Here is a 17,808-nt window from a genome sequence, read left to right as displayed (position 1 = left end):
ACCCAGGCTGGAGTGCTATGGCCGGGTCTCAGCTCACTGCAAGCTCCGCCTCCCGGGTTCACGCCATTCTCCTGTCTCAGCCTCCCGGGTAGCTGGGACTACAGGCGCCGCCACGTCGCCCGGCTAGTTTTTTGTATTTTTTAGTAGAGACGGGGTTTCACCGTGTTAGCCAGGATGGTCTCGATCTCCTGACCTCGTGATCCGCCCGTCTCGGCCTCCCAAAATGCTGGGATTACAGGCTTGAGCCACCGCGCCCGGCATTTTTAGTAGAGACGGGGTTTCACTGTGTTCGCCAGGATGGTCTCGATCTCCTGACCTTGTGATCCGCCCGTCTCGGCCTCCCAAAGTGCTGGGATTACAGGCTTGAGCCACCGCGCCCGGCCTGATTTCAAGCCTTACTGTTGGTGTTAGAATACACATATAGAGTGTATTCCTCAAATAGATTCACATATATGTGATCAACTGACTTTCAACAGTAGTGCCAAAGTAATAAAGGTGGAAAAATAATATTTTCAGCAATTAGAGCTGGTTTAACAAAATTTTTAAGAAATGCACTGCAACCCTCGCCTTGCACTATGTACAGAAATTAATTTGACCTGTATCCTTGCCCTAAATATAGAAGCTAAACAAAGAGAAAAGATAAGAAAACATTTTCATCATTTTGGGATAGGCAAATTTTTTTAGACACAAAACACTCCAAGAATAAAAGAAAAAAATGTACAAATTGGACTCTATCGAAATTAAAAATTTCTGCTCTTCAAGGGACACCATTAAATCAATAAAAAGGCAAACCACAGATTGGGAGAAAATATTCACAATGTATGTGTATCACAAAGGTCTCAAGCCTAGAACTCAATAAATAAGATAATTCTTTTTAAAAAAAGATCAAGACTTGAACAGATACATAAATGAAGACTACAAATGTTCAATTAGCAAACAAAAAGATAATCAACATCACGTTATTAAATAAATGCAAATTAAAATCACAACAAGATACCACTTTACTAAAATGTTAAAAATCAATGATACCAAGTGTTGGTAAGGATCTGGAGGATCTAGAACTCCTGTATTGCTGTGGGAGGATAAAATTATTCAACGAGTTTGGAAAACTATGTGCCAATTTCTTATAAAATTAAGCATACCAATATCAGTCACCCAACAATTCTACTGTTAGGTACTAACCAGAGAAATTAAATGTCCACAAAAAGACATGTGTTTGAATTTTCACAGCAGTTTCATTCGTAATAAATTCAAACTGAAAAGAACCAAAAAAAACCATTAACAGAAAAGGATGAGTTCATGTCCTTTGCAGGGACATGGATGAAGCTGGAAACCATCATTCTCAGCAAACTATCACAAGGACAGAAAACCAAACACCGCATGTTCTCACTCATAGGTGGGAACTGAACAATGAGAAGAACACTTGGACACAGGGCGGGGAACATCACACACTAGGATCTCTCGTGGGGTATGGGGCTGGTGGAGGGATAGCATTAGGAGAAATATCTAATGTAAATGAGGAGTTGATGAGTGCAGCAAACCAACATGGCACATGCATACATATGTAACAAACCTGCACGTTGTGCACATGTACCCTAGAATTTAACATATAATAATAAAAAAAAATGGACAGAATAGTGTCTAAACAATACAAAAAAGAGAAACTATAAAGGGTATATATGATATGTGCCCTCAAAAGTCTCTGAATCTTCTTATGGGTTCTATGTCTGCTCCTATTGGATGTGATGGCTGACAACTGCTTTGATGACCCCACCTCTACATAGACAGTGGAGAACAGAGCTTTCTGTGGCAGGTAGCTGAAATAGAACTCAGGGAAGAGGAATAAACTTCACTACTTTTCTCTTTTTTACCCTCAGGAGGGTTTTCACACCTTCTTGAGAATAACAGAGCAAATACACTATAACAACTGTAAAAATAAGTTGTTATGGCCGGGCGAGGTGGCTCAAGCCTGTAATCCCAGCACTTTGGGAGGCTGAGACGGGCGGATCACGAGGTCAGGAGATCGAGACCATCCTGGCTAATACAGTGAAACCCCGTCTCTACTTAAAAATACAAAAAACTAGCCGGGCGACGAGGTGGGCGCCTGTAGTCCCGGCTACTTGGGAGGCTGAGGCAGTAGAATGGCGTAAACCCGGGAGGCGGAGCTTGCAGTGAGCTGAGATCCGGCCAGCTGCACTCCAGCCTGGGTGACAGAGCAAGACTCCGTCTCAAAAAAAAAAAAAAAAAAAAAAAAAAAAAAAAGTTGTTATGCAATGGAATATTATTCAACCATAAAAAGGAATGAAGTACCAATATACACTACAACATGGATGGATCCTGAAAATATGCTAAGGGAATGAAGCCAGATGCAAAAGGTCACATAGTGTATGACTACATTTATATAAAATATCCCAAACAGGTAAATCCATAGAGACAGAAAATAAATTAGTGGTTGCCAGCAGCTTTGCAGGGAGGTGGAATGGTGGGATAAGGGAGGGGATGGGAAGTGACTGCCAATGGGTATGGGTTTTCTTTTGGAGTGATGAAAATATTCAGGAATTAGATGGTGGTGATGGTTATATGACCTTGTGAAATAGCAAAAGTCACTGAATGGTAAACTTTAAAAGAGTGAATTTTGCTGAGCATGGCGGTTCACCCCCATAATCCCAGCACTTGGGAGGCAGAGGCAGGCAGATCACTTGAGGTCAGGAGTTTGAGACCAGCCTGGCCAACATGGTGAAATCCCGTCTCTACTGAAAAAATACAAACATTAGCCGGGTGTGGTGGTGCATGCCTGTAATCCTAGCTACTCAGGAGTCTGAGGCAGGAGAACCACTTGAACCTGGGAGACGGAGGTTGCAGTGAGTCAAGATCATGCCACTCACCACTACACTCCAGCCTCGGTGACAGAGTGAGACCGTGTCTTGAAAAAAGAGTAAATTTTATGCTATGTGAATTATATTTCAGTAAAAATATCAATTGATACTTTTCAGTCCTTATTTTCTCTCTGTTGCGTTTTTCATTCTTAATGCCTTCTTTCTTGACTCACCTTTTTCTGGTTTTCTTTTTGATACATTCTTCTTCTGATTTTACCTCTACTTCTCAGATTCATCCTTTTAGATTTTCATTGGGTATTCTTATTTCCATATTCGTTCCTCAAAGCAGTATTGGTGGTCCTCAGAGTGTTGTCATGGGTCTGCTCCACCTCCAGGCGTCTCTCTGCCTGTTGTTTCCATTATCCTCTGTATCATGGTTGGTGGTATGTCCACATGTCCCACCCACAACTCTGTCCTGAACTCCATTCTCTTACACCCAACTTTCCATACTTTGGGAAAGCTGTCCCACAAGCTCCCAATCTCAACATGCGCCAAACAATTTACCTTTGCCCCAAACCAAAATTGCTAGTCCTCTTGTTTTCCTTATCTCAGAAAATTAGGGATCCTTCTTGGCATATCCACTCCCCCACGATGGTCTCCCAGAGAGCGTGTTGGCTCCCAGCAGAACTTCATAAAAACTGGCCACAACCCCGTGCTTATGGTGTTCAATTCTATTAGGGTGCCCAGGTGGCAGGCTGGGATAAGAAGCCTCTGTGTCATCCAGCTGCAGCAGATGTTTGGGCCTCACTTCCTGTTTATTTCAAGAGAGATTCTAAGAATCCAAAACAAAATAATTAAGTGAAAAAGAATGTAGTGTAATCATGAATGATTTTGTTTCAGCAATAGGTAAACAATTTTTAGCTCATTGGAAATGAGAATAATAAATATAAAAATGAAACAAAAATGCCCAAATAGTGGAACTACTTAATTTAGTTTCTCTTTTATTGCTTTATGGATGTTGTTCATGGATTTCCAAGCAAATCCTGGAAAAAAAGTAAGTTGTTTTGTTAGGGAAGTATCATCTCATCCTGGTCCATTCATCATTTCAGAGTGACAAAGCAAAACCACATTTATCAAAACAATTTACAAAGAGAAAACACAACTATAGAAATAAAACTACTAGTGTTCGTAACAATGGTATAAAGACATTACAGAAACCCATCTGGGCAGGAAGAGAAATGAACAATCTGGTGGGATACCCACAAAACACAAAAGACCTGCAAAGGAGGAGGCCTGAGACAGCTATGAGAATGATCAGAAGCAGGGGGAGAACGAGTTAGAGCTCAAAGAAATAAAAAATGAACACACTGCCAAAACTGTCTCAATGAAGAGTTTTCAAATCACTGAACACAATATTGTTAAAAGGTAGCACGGCTTCACTGCAGTGGCCTTCAAGGGCTTATTTGAGACGATAAAGAAAGACTGGAGCAATGAAATGGTTACTTTGCATTTGGTTTAGAAAAGGGACAGAGAGTTAAGATCTACTTCAGATCAAAATGTCAATGTCCAGGAGCTATGGAAACAGAACTAAATGGTGCTTGGAGATAAAAAAGCAATTGATGCCAAAGGAAATGCATTGTCCTGTTTCCATTTTCTTCTGACTATGGGCTTTAGAGTAAAGAATTGGTGAGTTAGTTAAAGACAGGGCCAAATAGGAAACCAAAGATTGGATCATGAATTTTCATCCTGGCCTTGTTACTGAAGAGCTCCTTGATTTTGTCTCAATCACTTTACTTCTCTGTGTCTCCCATTTAAATCTACACATTGAGATTTGCCTGCATCCTCAGGAAGGACGTACAAAGCCCTCATTGTGTGCTAGGGCTGTGTGGCCTTGCATATGTGACCATTTTAGTTCACATCCGTCACTTGAAAGATGATATCAGCTGAGACTCAGAAAGAGCTGTTAGCCACTGAGAAAGTTGTGATGAGGACTCAGTTTGTTCCTTTGAAGCCAGAGCTCCCAGCATCACTGCAGGCTGGAGAATGAAGGCTAAATTCATTATGCTTTGTGTGGAGTGGAAAGTTTCAGTTAAGGTGGAGGAAAAATTCCTTTACTTCATTCGGTAGAGAATTAATATCAGCACTAAGTTATTTACATTTTTGAAATGGAAAATAAAAGCTCAGTGCCTCTGTTCTTCTGAAATATAAAGCTGTTAACGTTGGAGATTAAATATTTTATTTTAATTTATTATTTTTTTTCAAAGATAGGGTCTTGCTTGGTTGTTCAGGCTGTAGTGCAGTGGCGAGATCATACTTCATAGCAACCTTGAGCTCCTGGACTCAGGTGATCCACCAGCCTCAGCCTCCCCCGTAGCTAAGACTACTAGCTACTAGGTGATCCACAGCACCTGGCTAATTTTATTTTATTTTATTTTTTATTTTTAATTATACTTTAAGTTCTAGGGTACATGTGCACAACATGCAGATTTGTGACATACGTATACGTGTGCCATGTTGGTTTGCTGCACCCGTTAACTTGTCATTTATATTAGTTATATCTCCTAATGCTATCCCTCCCCACTCCCTGCACCCCACGACAGGCCCCAGCATGTGATGTTCCCTGCCCTGTGTCCAAGTGTTCTCATTGTTCAGTTTCCACCTATGAGTGAGAACATGTGGTGTTTGGTTTTCTGTCCTTGCGATAGTTTGCTCAGAATGACGGTTCCCAGCTTCATCCATGTCCCTACAAAGGACATGAACGCATCCTTTTTTTATGACTGCATAGTATTCCATGGTGTATATGTGCCACATTTTCTTAATCCAGTCTGTCACTGATGGACATTTGGGTTGGTTCCGAGTCTTTGCTATTGTAAATAGTACCGCAATAAACATACGTGTGCATGTCTCTTTATAGTAGCATGATTTATAATCCTTTGGATACATGCCCAGTAATGGGATGGCTGGATCAAATGGTATTTCTAGTTCTAGATCCTTGAGGAATCACCACACTGTCTTCCACAATGGTTGAACTAGTTTACGGTCCCACCAATAGTGTAAAAGTGTTCCTATTTCTCCATATCCTCTCCAGCACCTGTTGTTTCCTGACTTTTTAATGATTACCATTCTTACTGGTGTAAGATGGTATCTCATTGTGGTTTTCATTTGCCTTTCTCTGATGGCCAGTGATGAGAAGCATTTTTTCATGTGTCTGTTGGTTGCATAAATGTCTTCTTTTGAGAAGTGTCTGTTCATATCCTTTGCCCACTTTTTGATGGGGTTGATTTTTTTCTTGTAAATTTGTTCTTTGTAGATTCTGGATATTACCCCTTGGTCAGATGGGTAGATTGTAAACATTTTCTCCCATTCTGTAGGTTGCCTGAAGGTCCCATTTGGTAGCTCCTTTTGTTGTGCAGAAACTCTTTAGTTTAATTATATCCCATTTGTCAATTTGGTTTTTGTTGCCATTGCTTTTGGTGTTTTAGTTATGAAGTCCTTGCTCATGACTATGTCCTGAATGGTATTGCCTAGGTTTTCTTCTAGGGTTTTTATGGTTTTAGGTCTAATATTTAAGTCTTTAATCCATCTTCAATTAATTTTTTTTTTTTGGAGGGAAGGAATATATTTTATTTATTTTTGGGAAAAGTCATTCTTTGAATAATGAGAGAAACTGTCCCATACAGAGAATTTTTTTTTTTTTTTTTTTATACTTTAAGTTCTAGGGTACATGTGCATAACGTGTAGGTTTGTTACATATGTATACTTGTGCCATGTTGGTGTGCTGCACCCATCAACTCGTCAGCACCCATGAATTCATCATTTATATCAGGTATAACTCCCAATGCAATCCCTCCCCCCTCCCCCCTCCCCATGATAGGCCCCGGTGTGTGATGTTCCCCTTCCCGAGTCCAAGTGATCTCATTGTTCAGTTCCTACCTATGAGTGAGAACATGTGGTGTTTAGTTTTCTGTTCTTGTGATAGTTTGCTAAGAATGATGGTTTCCAGCTGCATCCATGTCCCTACAAAGGACACAAACTCATCCTTTTTTATGGCTGCATAGTATTCCATGGTGTATATGTGCCACATTTTCTTAATCTAGTCTGTCACAGATGGACATTTGGGTTGATTCCAAGTCTTTGCTATTGTGAATAGTGCCGCAATAAACATGCATGTGCATGTGTCTTTATAGCAGCATGATTTATAATCCTTTGGGTATATACCCAGTAGTGGGATGGCTGGGTCATATGGTACATCTAGTTCTAGATCCTTGAGGAATTGCCATACTGTTTTCCATAATGGTTGAACTAGTTTACAATCCCACCAACAGTGTAAAAGTGTTCCTATTTCTCCACTTCCTCTCCAGCACCTGTTGTTTCCTGACTTTTTAATGATTGCCATTCTAACTGGTGTGAGATGGTATCTCATTGTGGTTTTGATTTGCATTTCTCTGATGGCGAGTGATGATGAGCATTTTTTCATGTGTCTGTTGGCTGTATGAATGTTTTCTTTTGAGAAATGTCTGTTCATATCCTTTGCCCACTTTTTGATGGGGTTGTTTGTTTTTTTCTCGTATATTTGTTTGAGTTCTTTGTAGATTCTGGATATTAGCCCTTTGTCAGATGAGTAGATTGCAAAAATGTTCTCCCATTCTGTAGGTTGCCTGTTCACTCTGATGGTAGTTTCTTTTGCTGTGCAGAAGCTCTTTAGTTTAATTGGATCCCATTTGTCAATTTTGGCTTTTGTTGCCGTTGCTTTTGGTGTTTTAGACATGAAGTCCTTGCCCATGCCTATGTCCTGAATGGTACTACCTAGATTTTCTTCTAGGGTTTTTATGGTATTAGGTCTAACATTTAAGTCTCTAATCCATCTTGAATTAATTTTCGTATAAGGAGTAAGGAAAGGATCCAGTTTCAGCTTTCTACTTATGGCTAGCCAATTTTCCCAGCACCATTTATTAAATAGGGAATCCTTTCCCCATTTCTTGTTTCTCTCAGGTTTGTCAAAGATCAGATGGCTGTAGATGTGTGGTATTATTTCTGAGGACTCTGTTCTGTTCCATTGGTCTATAGCTCTGTTTTGGTACCAGTACCATGCTGTTTTGGTTACTGTAGCCTTGTAGTATAGTTTGAAGTCAGGTAGCATGATGCCTCCAGCTTTGTTCTTATGACTTAGGATTGTCTTGGCAATGCGGGCTCTTTTTTGGTTCCATATGAACTTTAAAGCAGTTTTTTCCAATTCTGTGAAGAAACTCATTGGTAGCTTGATGGGGATGGCATTGAATCTATAAATAACCTTGGGCAGTATGGCCATTTTCACGATATTGATTCTTCCTATCCATGAGCATGGTATGTTCTTCCATTTGTTTGTGTCCTCTTTGATTTCACTGAGCAGTGGTTTGTAGTTCTCCTTGAAGAGGTCCTTTACATCCCTTGTAAGTTGGATTCCTAGGTATTTTATTCTCTTTGAAGCAATTGTGAATGGAAGTTCATTCATGATTTGGCTCTCTGTTTGTCTGTTACTGGTGTATAAGAATGCTTGTGATTTTTGCACATTAATTTTGTATCCTGAGACTTTGCTGAAGTTGCTTATCAGCTTAAGGAGATTTTGGGCTGAGACAATGGGGTTTTCTAAATATACAATCATGTCATCTGCAAACAGGGACAATTTGACTTCTTCTTTTCCTAACTGGATACCCTTGATTTCTTTCTCTTGCCTGATTGCCCTAGCCAGAACTTCCAACACTATGTTGAATAGGAGTGGTGAGAGAGGGCATCCCTGTCTTGTGCCAGTTTTCAAAGGGAATTTTTCCAGTTTTTTCCCGTTTAGTATGATATTGGCTGTGGGTTTGTCATAAATAGCTCTTATTATTTTGAGGTATGTTCCATCAATACCGAATTTATTGAGCGTTTTTAGCATGAAGGGCTGTTGAATTTTGTCAAAAGCCTTTTCTGCATCTATTGAGATAATCTTGTGGTTCTTGACTTTGGTTCTGTTTATATGCTGGATTATGTTTATTGATTTGCGAATGTTGAACCAGCTTTGCATCCCAGGGATGAAGCCCACTTGATCATGGTGGATAAGCTTTTTGATGTGCTGCTGAATCCGGTTTGCCAGTATTTTATTGAGGATTTTTGCATCGTTGTTCATCAGGGATATTGGTCTAAAATTTTCTTTTTTGTTGTGTCTCTGCCAGGCTTTGGTATCAGGATGATGTTGGCCTCATAAAATGAGTCAGGGAGGATTCTCTCTTTTTCTATTGATTGGAATAGTTTCAGAAGGAATGGTACCAGCTCCTCCTTATACCTCTGGTAGAATTCAGCTGTGAATCCATCTGGTCCTGGACTTTTTTTGGTTGGTAGGCTATTAATAATTGCCTCAATTTCAGAGCCTGCTATTTGTCTATTCAGGGATTCAACTTCTTCCTGGTTTAGTCTTGGAAGAGTGTAAGTGTCCAGGAAATTATCCATTTCTTCTAGATTTTCTAGTTGATTTGCGTAGAGGTGTTTATAGTATTCTCCGATGGTAGTTTGTATTTCTGTGGGGTCCGTGGTGATATCCCCTTTATCATTTTTTTATTGCATCTATTTGATTCTTCTCTCTTTTCTTCTTTATTAGTCTTACTAGCGGTCTGTCAATTTTGTTGATTTTTTCAAAAAACCAACTCCTGGATTCATTGATTTTTTTGGAGGGCTTTTTGTGTCTCTATCTCCTTCAGTTCTGCTCTGATCTTAGTTATTTCTTGCCTTCTGCTAGCTTTTGAATGTGTTTGCTCTTGCTTCTCCAGTTCTTTTAATTGTGATGTTAGAGTGTCAATTTTAGATCTTTCCAGCTTTCTCTTGTGGGCATTTAGTGCTATAAATTTCCCTCTACACACTGCTTTAAATGTGTCCCAGAGATTCTGGTATGTTGTATCTTTGTTCTCATTGGTTTCAAAGAACATCTTTATTTCTGCCTTCATTTCGTTATGTACCCAGTAGTCATTCAGGAGCAGGTTGTTCTGTTTCCATGTAGTTGAGCGGTTTTGACTGAGTTTCTTAGTCCTGAGTTCTAGTTTGATTGCACTGTGGTCTGAGAGACAGTTTCTTATCATTTCTGTTCTGTTACATTAGCTGAGGAGTGCTTTACTTCCAATTATGTGGTCAATTTTGGAATAAGTGCGATGTGGTGCTGAGAAGAATGTATATTCTGTTGACTTGGGGTGGAGAGTTCTATAGATGTCTATTAGGTCTGCTTGGTGCAGAGATGAGTTCAATTCCTGGATATCCTTGTTAACTTTCTGTCTCGTTGATCTGTCTAATGTTGACAGTGGGGTGTTGAAGTCTCCCATTATTATTGTATGGGAGTCTAAGTCTCTTTGTAAGTCTCTAAGGACTTGCTTTATGAATCTGGGTGCTCCTGTATTGGGTGCATATATATTTAGGATAGTTAGCTCTTCCTGTCGAATTGATCCCTTTACCATTATGTAATGGCCTTCTTTGTCTCTTTTGATCTTTGATGGTTTAAAGTCTATTTTATCAGAGACTAGGATTGCAACCCCTGCTTTTTTTTGTTCTCCATTTGCTTGGTAGATCTTCCTCCATCCCTTTATTTTGAGCCTATGTATGTCTCTGCATGTGAGATGGGTCTCCTGAATACAGCAGACTGATGGGTCTTGACTCTGTATCCAGTTTGCCAGTCTGTGTCTTTTAATTGGAGCATTTAGTCCATTTACATTTAAGGTTAATATTGTTATGTGTGAACTTGATCCTGCCATTATGATATTAACTGGTTATTTTGCTCGTTAGTTGATGCAGTTTCTTCCTAGCCTCGGTGGTCTTTACATTTTGGCATGTTTTTGCAATGGCTGGTACCGGTTGTTCCTTTCCATATTTAGTGCTTCCTTCAGGGTCTCTTGTAAGGCAGGCCTGGTGGTGACAAAATCTCTAAGCATTTGCTTATCTGTAAAGGATTTCATTTCTCCTTCACTTATGAAACTTAGTTTGGCTGGATATGAAATTCTGGGTTGAAAATTCTTTTCTTTAAGAACGTTGAATATTGGCCCCCACTCTCTTCTGGCTTGTAGAGTTTCTGCCGAGAGATCTGCTGTTAGTCTGATGGACTTCCCTTTGTGGGTAACCCGACCTTTCTCTCTGGCTGCCCTTAAGATTTTTTCCTTCATTTCAACTTTGGTGAATCTGGCAATTATGTGTCTTGGAGTTGCTCTTCTCGAGGAGTATCTTTATGGTGTTCTCTGTGTTTCCTGAATTTGAATGTTGGCCTGCCCTACTAGGTTGGGGAAGTTCTCCTGGATATCCTGAAGAGTGTTTTCCAACTTGGTTCCATTTTCCCCCTCACTTTCAGGCACCCCAATCAGACGTAGATTTGGTCTTTTGAATTTGTTTGCTCTTGCTTCTCTAGCTCTTTCAATTGTGATATTAGGGTGTTGATTTTAGATCTTTCCTGCTTTCTCTTGTGGGCATTTAGGGCTATAAATTTCCCTCTACACACTGCTTTAAATGTGTCCCAGAGATTGTGATACGTTGTGTCTTTTTTCTCATTGGTTTCAAAGAACATCTTTATTTCTGCCTTCATTTTGTTATATACCCAGTAGTCATTCAGGAGCAGGTTGCTCAGTTTCCATGTAGTTGAGCAGTTTTGAGTGAGTTTCTTAATCCTGAGCTCTAATTTCATTGCACCGTGGTCTGAGAGACAGTTTGTTGTGATTTCTGTTCTTTTACATTAGCTGAGGAGTGCTTTACTTGCAACTATGTGGTCAATTTCAGAATAAGTGCGATGTGGTGCTGAGAAGAATGTATATTGTGTTGATTTTGGGTGGAGAATTCTGCAGATGTCTATTAGGTCCACTTGGTGCAAAGCTGAGTTCAATTCCTGGATATCCTTGTTAACCTTCTGTCTTGTTGATCTGTCTAATATTGACAGTGGGGTGTTAAAGTCTCCCATTATTATTGTGTGGGAGTCTAAGTGTCTTTGCAGGTCTCTAGGGCTTGCTTTATGAATCTGGGTGCTCCTGTATTGACTGCATATGTATTTAGGATAGTTAACTCTTCTTGTTGAATTAATCCCTTTACCGTTATGTAACGGCCTTCTTTATCTCTTTTGATCTCTGTTGGTTTAAAGTGTGTTTTATCAGAGACTAGGATTGCAACCCCTGCTTTTTTTTTTTTTGTTTTCCATTTGCTTGGTAGATCTTCCTCCATCCCTTTATTTTGAGCCTATGTGTGTCTCTGCACATGAGATGGGTCTCCTGAATACAGCCCACTGATGGGTCTTGACTCTTTATCTAATTTGCCAGTCTGTGTCTTTTAATTGGAGCATTTAGCCCATTTACATTTAAGGTTAATATTGTTATATGTGAATTTGATCTTGTCATTATGATATTAACTGGTTATTTTGCTCGTTAGTTGATGCAATTTCTTCCTAGCATTGATGGGCTTTACAATTTGGCATATTTTTGCAGTGGCCGGTACCAGTCGTTCCTTTCCATGTTTAGTACTTCCTTCAGGAGCTCTTGTAAGGCAGGCCTGGTGGTGCTGAAATCTCTCAGCATTTGTTTGTCTGTAAAGGATTTTTTTTCTCCTTCACTTATGAAGCTTAGTTTGGCTGGATATGAAATTGTGGGTTGAAAATTCTTTTCTTTAAGAATGTTGAATATTGGCCCCACTCTCTTCTTGCTTGTAGAGTTTCTGCTGAGAGATTCACTGTTAGTCTGATGGGCTTCCCTTTGTGGGTAACCCGACCTTTCTCTCTGACTGCCCTTAACATTTTTTCCTTCATTTGAACTTTGGTGAATCTGACAATTACGTGTCTTGGAGTTGCTCTTCTCAACGAATATCTTCATGGTGTTCTCTGTATTTCCTGAATTTGAATGTTGTCCTGCCTTGCTAGGTACGGGAAGTTCTCATGGATAATATCCTGAAGTGTGTTGTCCAACTTGGTTCCAGTCTCCCTGTCACTTTCAGGTACACCAATCAGACGTAGATTTGGCCTTTTCACATAGTCCCATATTTCTTGGAGGCTTTGTTTGTTTCTTTTTACTCTTTTTTCTCTAAACTTCTCCTCTTGCTTCATTTCATTCATTTGATCTTCAATCACTAATACCCATTCTACCACTTGATCAAATCAGTTACTGAAGCTTGTGCATGTGTCACGTAGTTCTCATGCTATGGCTTTCAGCTCCATCAGGTCATTTAAGGTCTTCTCTACACTGTTTATTCTAGTTAGCCATTTGTCTAATCTTTTTTCAAGGTTTTTAGCTTCTTTGCAATGGGTTCAAACATGATCCTTTAGCTTGGAAAAGTTTATTATTATCGTGTGAAGCCTTCTTTTCTAAACTCATCGAAGTCATTCTCCATCCAGCTTTGTTCCGTTGCTGGCAAGGAGCTGCATTCCTTTGGAGGAGAAGAGGCACTCTGATTTTTAGAATTTCCAGCTTTTCTGCTCTGGTTTCTCCCCATCTTTTTGGTATTATCTACCTTTGGTCTTTGATGATGGTGATGTACAGATGGGGTTTCGGTATGGATGTCCTTTCTGTTTGTTAGTTTTCCTTCTAACAGTCAGGACCCTCAGCTGCAGGTCTGTTGGCATTTGCTGAAGGTCTGCTCCAGACCCTGTTTGCCTGGGTATCACCAGCAGAGGCTGCAGAACAGCAAATATTGCAGAACGGCAAATGTTGCTGCCTGATTCTTCCTCTGGAAGCTTCGTCTCAGAGGGGCACCTGGCTGTACGAGGTGTCAGTCAGCCCCTACTGGGTGGTGTCTCCCAGTTAGGCTACTCGGGGGTCAGGGACCCACTTAAGGAAACAGTCTGTCTTTTCTTAGATCCCAATCTGTGCTGGGAGAACCACTGCTCTCTTCAAAGCTGTCAGACAGGGATGTCTAAATCTGAAGAAGTTTCTGCTGCCTTTTGTTCAACTATGCCCTGCCCCCAGAGGTAGAGTATACAGAGGCAGGCAGGCTTCCTTGAGCTGCGGTGGGCTCCACCCAGTTTGAGCTTCCTGGCCACTTTGTTTACCTACTCAAGCTTCAGCAATGCTGGACGCCTCTCCCCCAGGCTTCCTTCCACCTTGCAGTTTGATCTCAGACTGCTGTGCTAGCAGTGAGCATGGCTCTGTGGGCATGGGACCCTGTAAGCCAGGCACGGGATATAATCTCCTGGTGTGCCATTTGCTAAGACTGTTGGAAAAGTGCAGTATTAGGGTGGGAGTGTCCCGATTTTCCAGGTACCATCTCTCACGGCTTGCCTTGGCTAGGAAAGGGAATTCCCTGACCCCTTGTGCTTCCTGGGTGAGGCGATGCCCCGCCCTGCTCCGTGGACTGCACCCACTGTCTGGCAAGCCCCAGTGAGATGAAGCTGGTACCTCAGTTGAAAATGCAGAAATCACCCATCTTCTGCATCACTCACGCTGGGAGCTGTAGTGGCTAATTTTATTTTTATCTTTTTGTAGAGATAGGGGTCTTGCTATAGTGGCCAGGCTGGTCTTGAGTTCCTGGCCTCAAGTGATGCTCGTGCCTCAGTCTCCAAAAATGCTGAGATTAGGGGTGTAAGTAGATACTTTTTTTTTTTTTTTTAAGTGTTTTTTTTTTAAGTGAGACTGGTTAATGTTTGCTGAATATTCATTTTGTTCCCAAAATGGCTTTTGGAGCTTTGTGTTTAGTGCTCAGTGCCATCTTGTGAGGTCATTATTGACCACATTTACAGATCAGGAAACAGAGGCTTAAAGAGTGAAGGAATGAGGAGGTCATGGGACCTCCAGCTGAGCCCATCTCTGTGCCCCCACTGCATTACTGCTGTGGCATGGAGAGGCCCAGGGACCAGAACTATTTGTGCAGTCCCAGAACATGGTCTTATGAGAGACGTAAGATGAGGCATCCACCTATAAATGACCGGCTGAGGGGTGGAACTGGGAAGAAAATGAGGTGGGGACAGATGCTGGAGAGGTCGTAGAAAGTGGTGGCTGCAGTGCTTGGAGATGTTCTCAACACCAAATCTTGGCTTCTCCCACCCACTAATGCCTGGACAAGGGAGCACATGCTTCCTTCAACCCACACCCATGGGACCCTGTGACTGCTGTTTTCCTTTCAAAGCTGCCAATTTTATTGTAATTAGTCTACTTCCTAATACATGTAATATGTAGAATAATATGAATATAAATCATATTTGGAGTATTTAAATATATACTGATTTTAAAACATATGTGCATAGTTTTGATTAATAAATATCATGACAACCATTATTTATTGGATGCTTGCTATGTGTTTAATAGTGAGAAGAACTACGATATAGCACAATACTAAAAATATTATTCAATTTTAGGAGCTCGTCTAAGTTTTAAGAACCTGGATGGGCATGGTGGCTCACACCTGTAATATCAGAACTTTGGGAGGCCAAGGCAAGCAGATCACCTGAGGTCAGGAGTTCGAGATCAGCCTGACCAATAGGATGAAACCCTGTCTCTACTAAAAATACAAAAAAGTTAGCCAGGCATGGTGGCACATGCCTGTAATTCCAGCTACTCAGGAGGCTGAGGCAGAAGAATCACTTGAACCCAGGAGGTAGAGGTTGCAGTGAGCCGAGATCATGCCACTGCACTCTAGCCTGGTCAACAAGCGCAAAATTTCATCTCAAAAAAACAAAAAACAAAAAAAACACAACTGCCTGAGGTCACTTTGAGGATGGTGAAGATGGGATCTGGGCCTCCTCTGTCAGATTCCAAAGCTGGTAGTTCATAAATGGTGCCCCTCCACCAGGTCCTGGGCAGGAGGAAGGAGGTAGGCCCTGGCCTTAACTGTGACTTCTCCTTCTTCCTCACAAACCCCATTTCTGCTGTCTCCAGGACACCCACTTCTCCCCACCTCCAAGGATGCTTCCGTCCATCCATTTCATTTTCCACTTTTGGAAGGGCCAAATAGGTCTTTCCAAAACCCAACTTTAAACATGCCCCTTTCCTGGTCCCAGTGTTTCAGTAGCTTCCCAGTGACCTCGAGATGGAGCCGGGCTTCCTGACCTCTGAGGCCTCGTTTTTCCCCACCAACTCTGAACTCATGGGTCTCACCAGACTAAGGGACTTTGATTTCCTCGACCTACTGTGCTTCCTGTTGTGATTCCTGTTGTTAGGACTTTTTTATTTTTCTAATTTGGTCTTGAGGTTGCTTTCTGGAGAGTGGCCATAAACTTTAGCTCTGCCCTGACCAGGAGGAAAATTAAGTTTGGTAATGTGTGTCAGGTGAGACACAGTGAGGAAGTGAATCCAAAATTCATGAAACAGAAGAAATGTATTACTCACAGGTCCCAGCAAGGTCAGGGTGCTGATCGGAGGCAGACAAGAAATCTGGAGGTGGCAGGGAGTTCAATTAGTGGTGGGGAGAGAGAGAAAGAGAGAGAGAGAAAGAGAGAGAGGAGAACCTGTGGGACTATGCCTTCATTGAGCCTGTATTAAGCTATATTAAGGTTCATGGGAATTATTTCTTAGGCTTCCCAGGAGGGGTATGGATTGGCTACTTCAAAAAATATGCACATGAGGGGGAACTTATTTACATGACTCTGGCATTGACCATTAGGTTGTATCATGGTCAGTAGCTGTGGGATATGTTGTTTTTTGGGTCAGTGGGATGAGGAACAAGAGGGCCATGTCACAAACAACCACGTGGGAAGGGGACATTTTAACTAGGCCAAATGTGGCAGGTCAGCTGTATGCACTCTTTCCTATCACACACACACACACACACACACACACACACACAAAGAAGAAGAAAGAAAGAAAAGTAGACAAAAGTGGCAGAGTACAACTGAGTTTTAGACAACTTACGCCTGGCTTAAAAATGGATGTTGAGGCAGCAACTACATTAAATAAATTTAGGATATACCCTTTCAACTGTGCACTCCCTCTGTTGAGGTCATTTTATTTCCTCTGTTGTCCTCTTCCCTCCTTCAGCCCCCAGCATTGAGGCACTGCCCCTTGAAAGTGTTGGCTGAGCCCCAGGCATGGTTAGGTGCCCTCTTTGTATCCCCTCAGCACTCACCACATTTTACTGCTGGCCCATATGCCCTGCTGAGCTCTGACAGCTACAGTCAGGGGCAGTGTCAGGTATGATTCTCTCCAACTCCTGTGACAGCAACACACCCTGAGAAGTGCTTCATAAATATTTGACTGCATGTGGATAGGTATTCCTGGTATAGTGCCTGGCAGAGAATAGATGCTAAATAAATGGTAGTCATTTTTCTTTATTATTCCAGCTCTAATATGCTGGGATTACAGAAAGCTGACTAATCACATAACTGGCATCTGGTTGGCACTGATCTTTCTGTGATGAGTCTACTAATTTTCACAATTCCAAAACCAAATATAGACTACAGAGGCAAAGAATTTCCATTTACAAATAGAGATGTGCTGATGGTATGCCTCATGGCTAGACTGAGGGACTGTCTTGAGTGCTAAGCTGCTGTGTCTCACAGTGTCCTCCATGGCACCTGTTTGGAGATGTGATGTGCTCTCCATAGGGCTTGGGCTTGCCTGTGTTGTGTGGTTTCATTCTCTGATTGTTGGTCCTATGCTTCGTGCTCAGGAGCCTTTCTTGATTTCCCCGCTGGACGTGACTTCTGTTTTTCTGTACTTTCAAAGCATTTCTCATTGAGCTCTATTGAAATTGAGAGGTAGAGCAAAGACCACCTGTAGGAACTTAACTCCTAGTGGTTACTCTGCACAGTTGTGGACATTCCATGTCAGGTATTGCTGCATGTAATCCTGGTGAAAACTTCTGAAGGAGGAGAAGCCATTTTTCATGCCCATGTTAGAGATGGGAAACTTGAGACTCAGACACTTGCTCAGAAGTAGCAGAGCCCCTGGTCTAATTTGAACTCAACTCCATGAGCTGCAACTCGACCACAAGACCAGGTCATTTTGTTTACTTGAGGGTAGGAGACGAGAAATATCATCCATGTTTTGACTGTATGAGTTTTTTTCATGCAGTCATTTAAAAAATGTTTTATGTAGTCAAA

Source organism: Rhinopithecus roxellana, chromosome 9 (genome assembly GCF_007565055.1).
Source record: "Rhinopithecus roxellana isolate Shanxi Qingling chromosome 9, ASM756505v1, whole genome shotgun sequence".
Taxonomy (NCBI): Eukaryota; Metazoa; Chordata; class Mammalia; order Primates; family Cercopithecidae; genus Rhinopithecus; species Rhinopithecus roxellana.
This window is presented reverse-complemented; position numbering follows the sequence as displayed.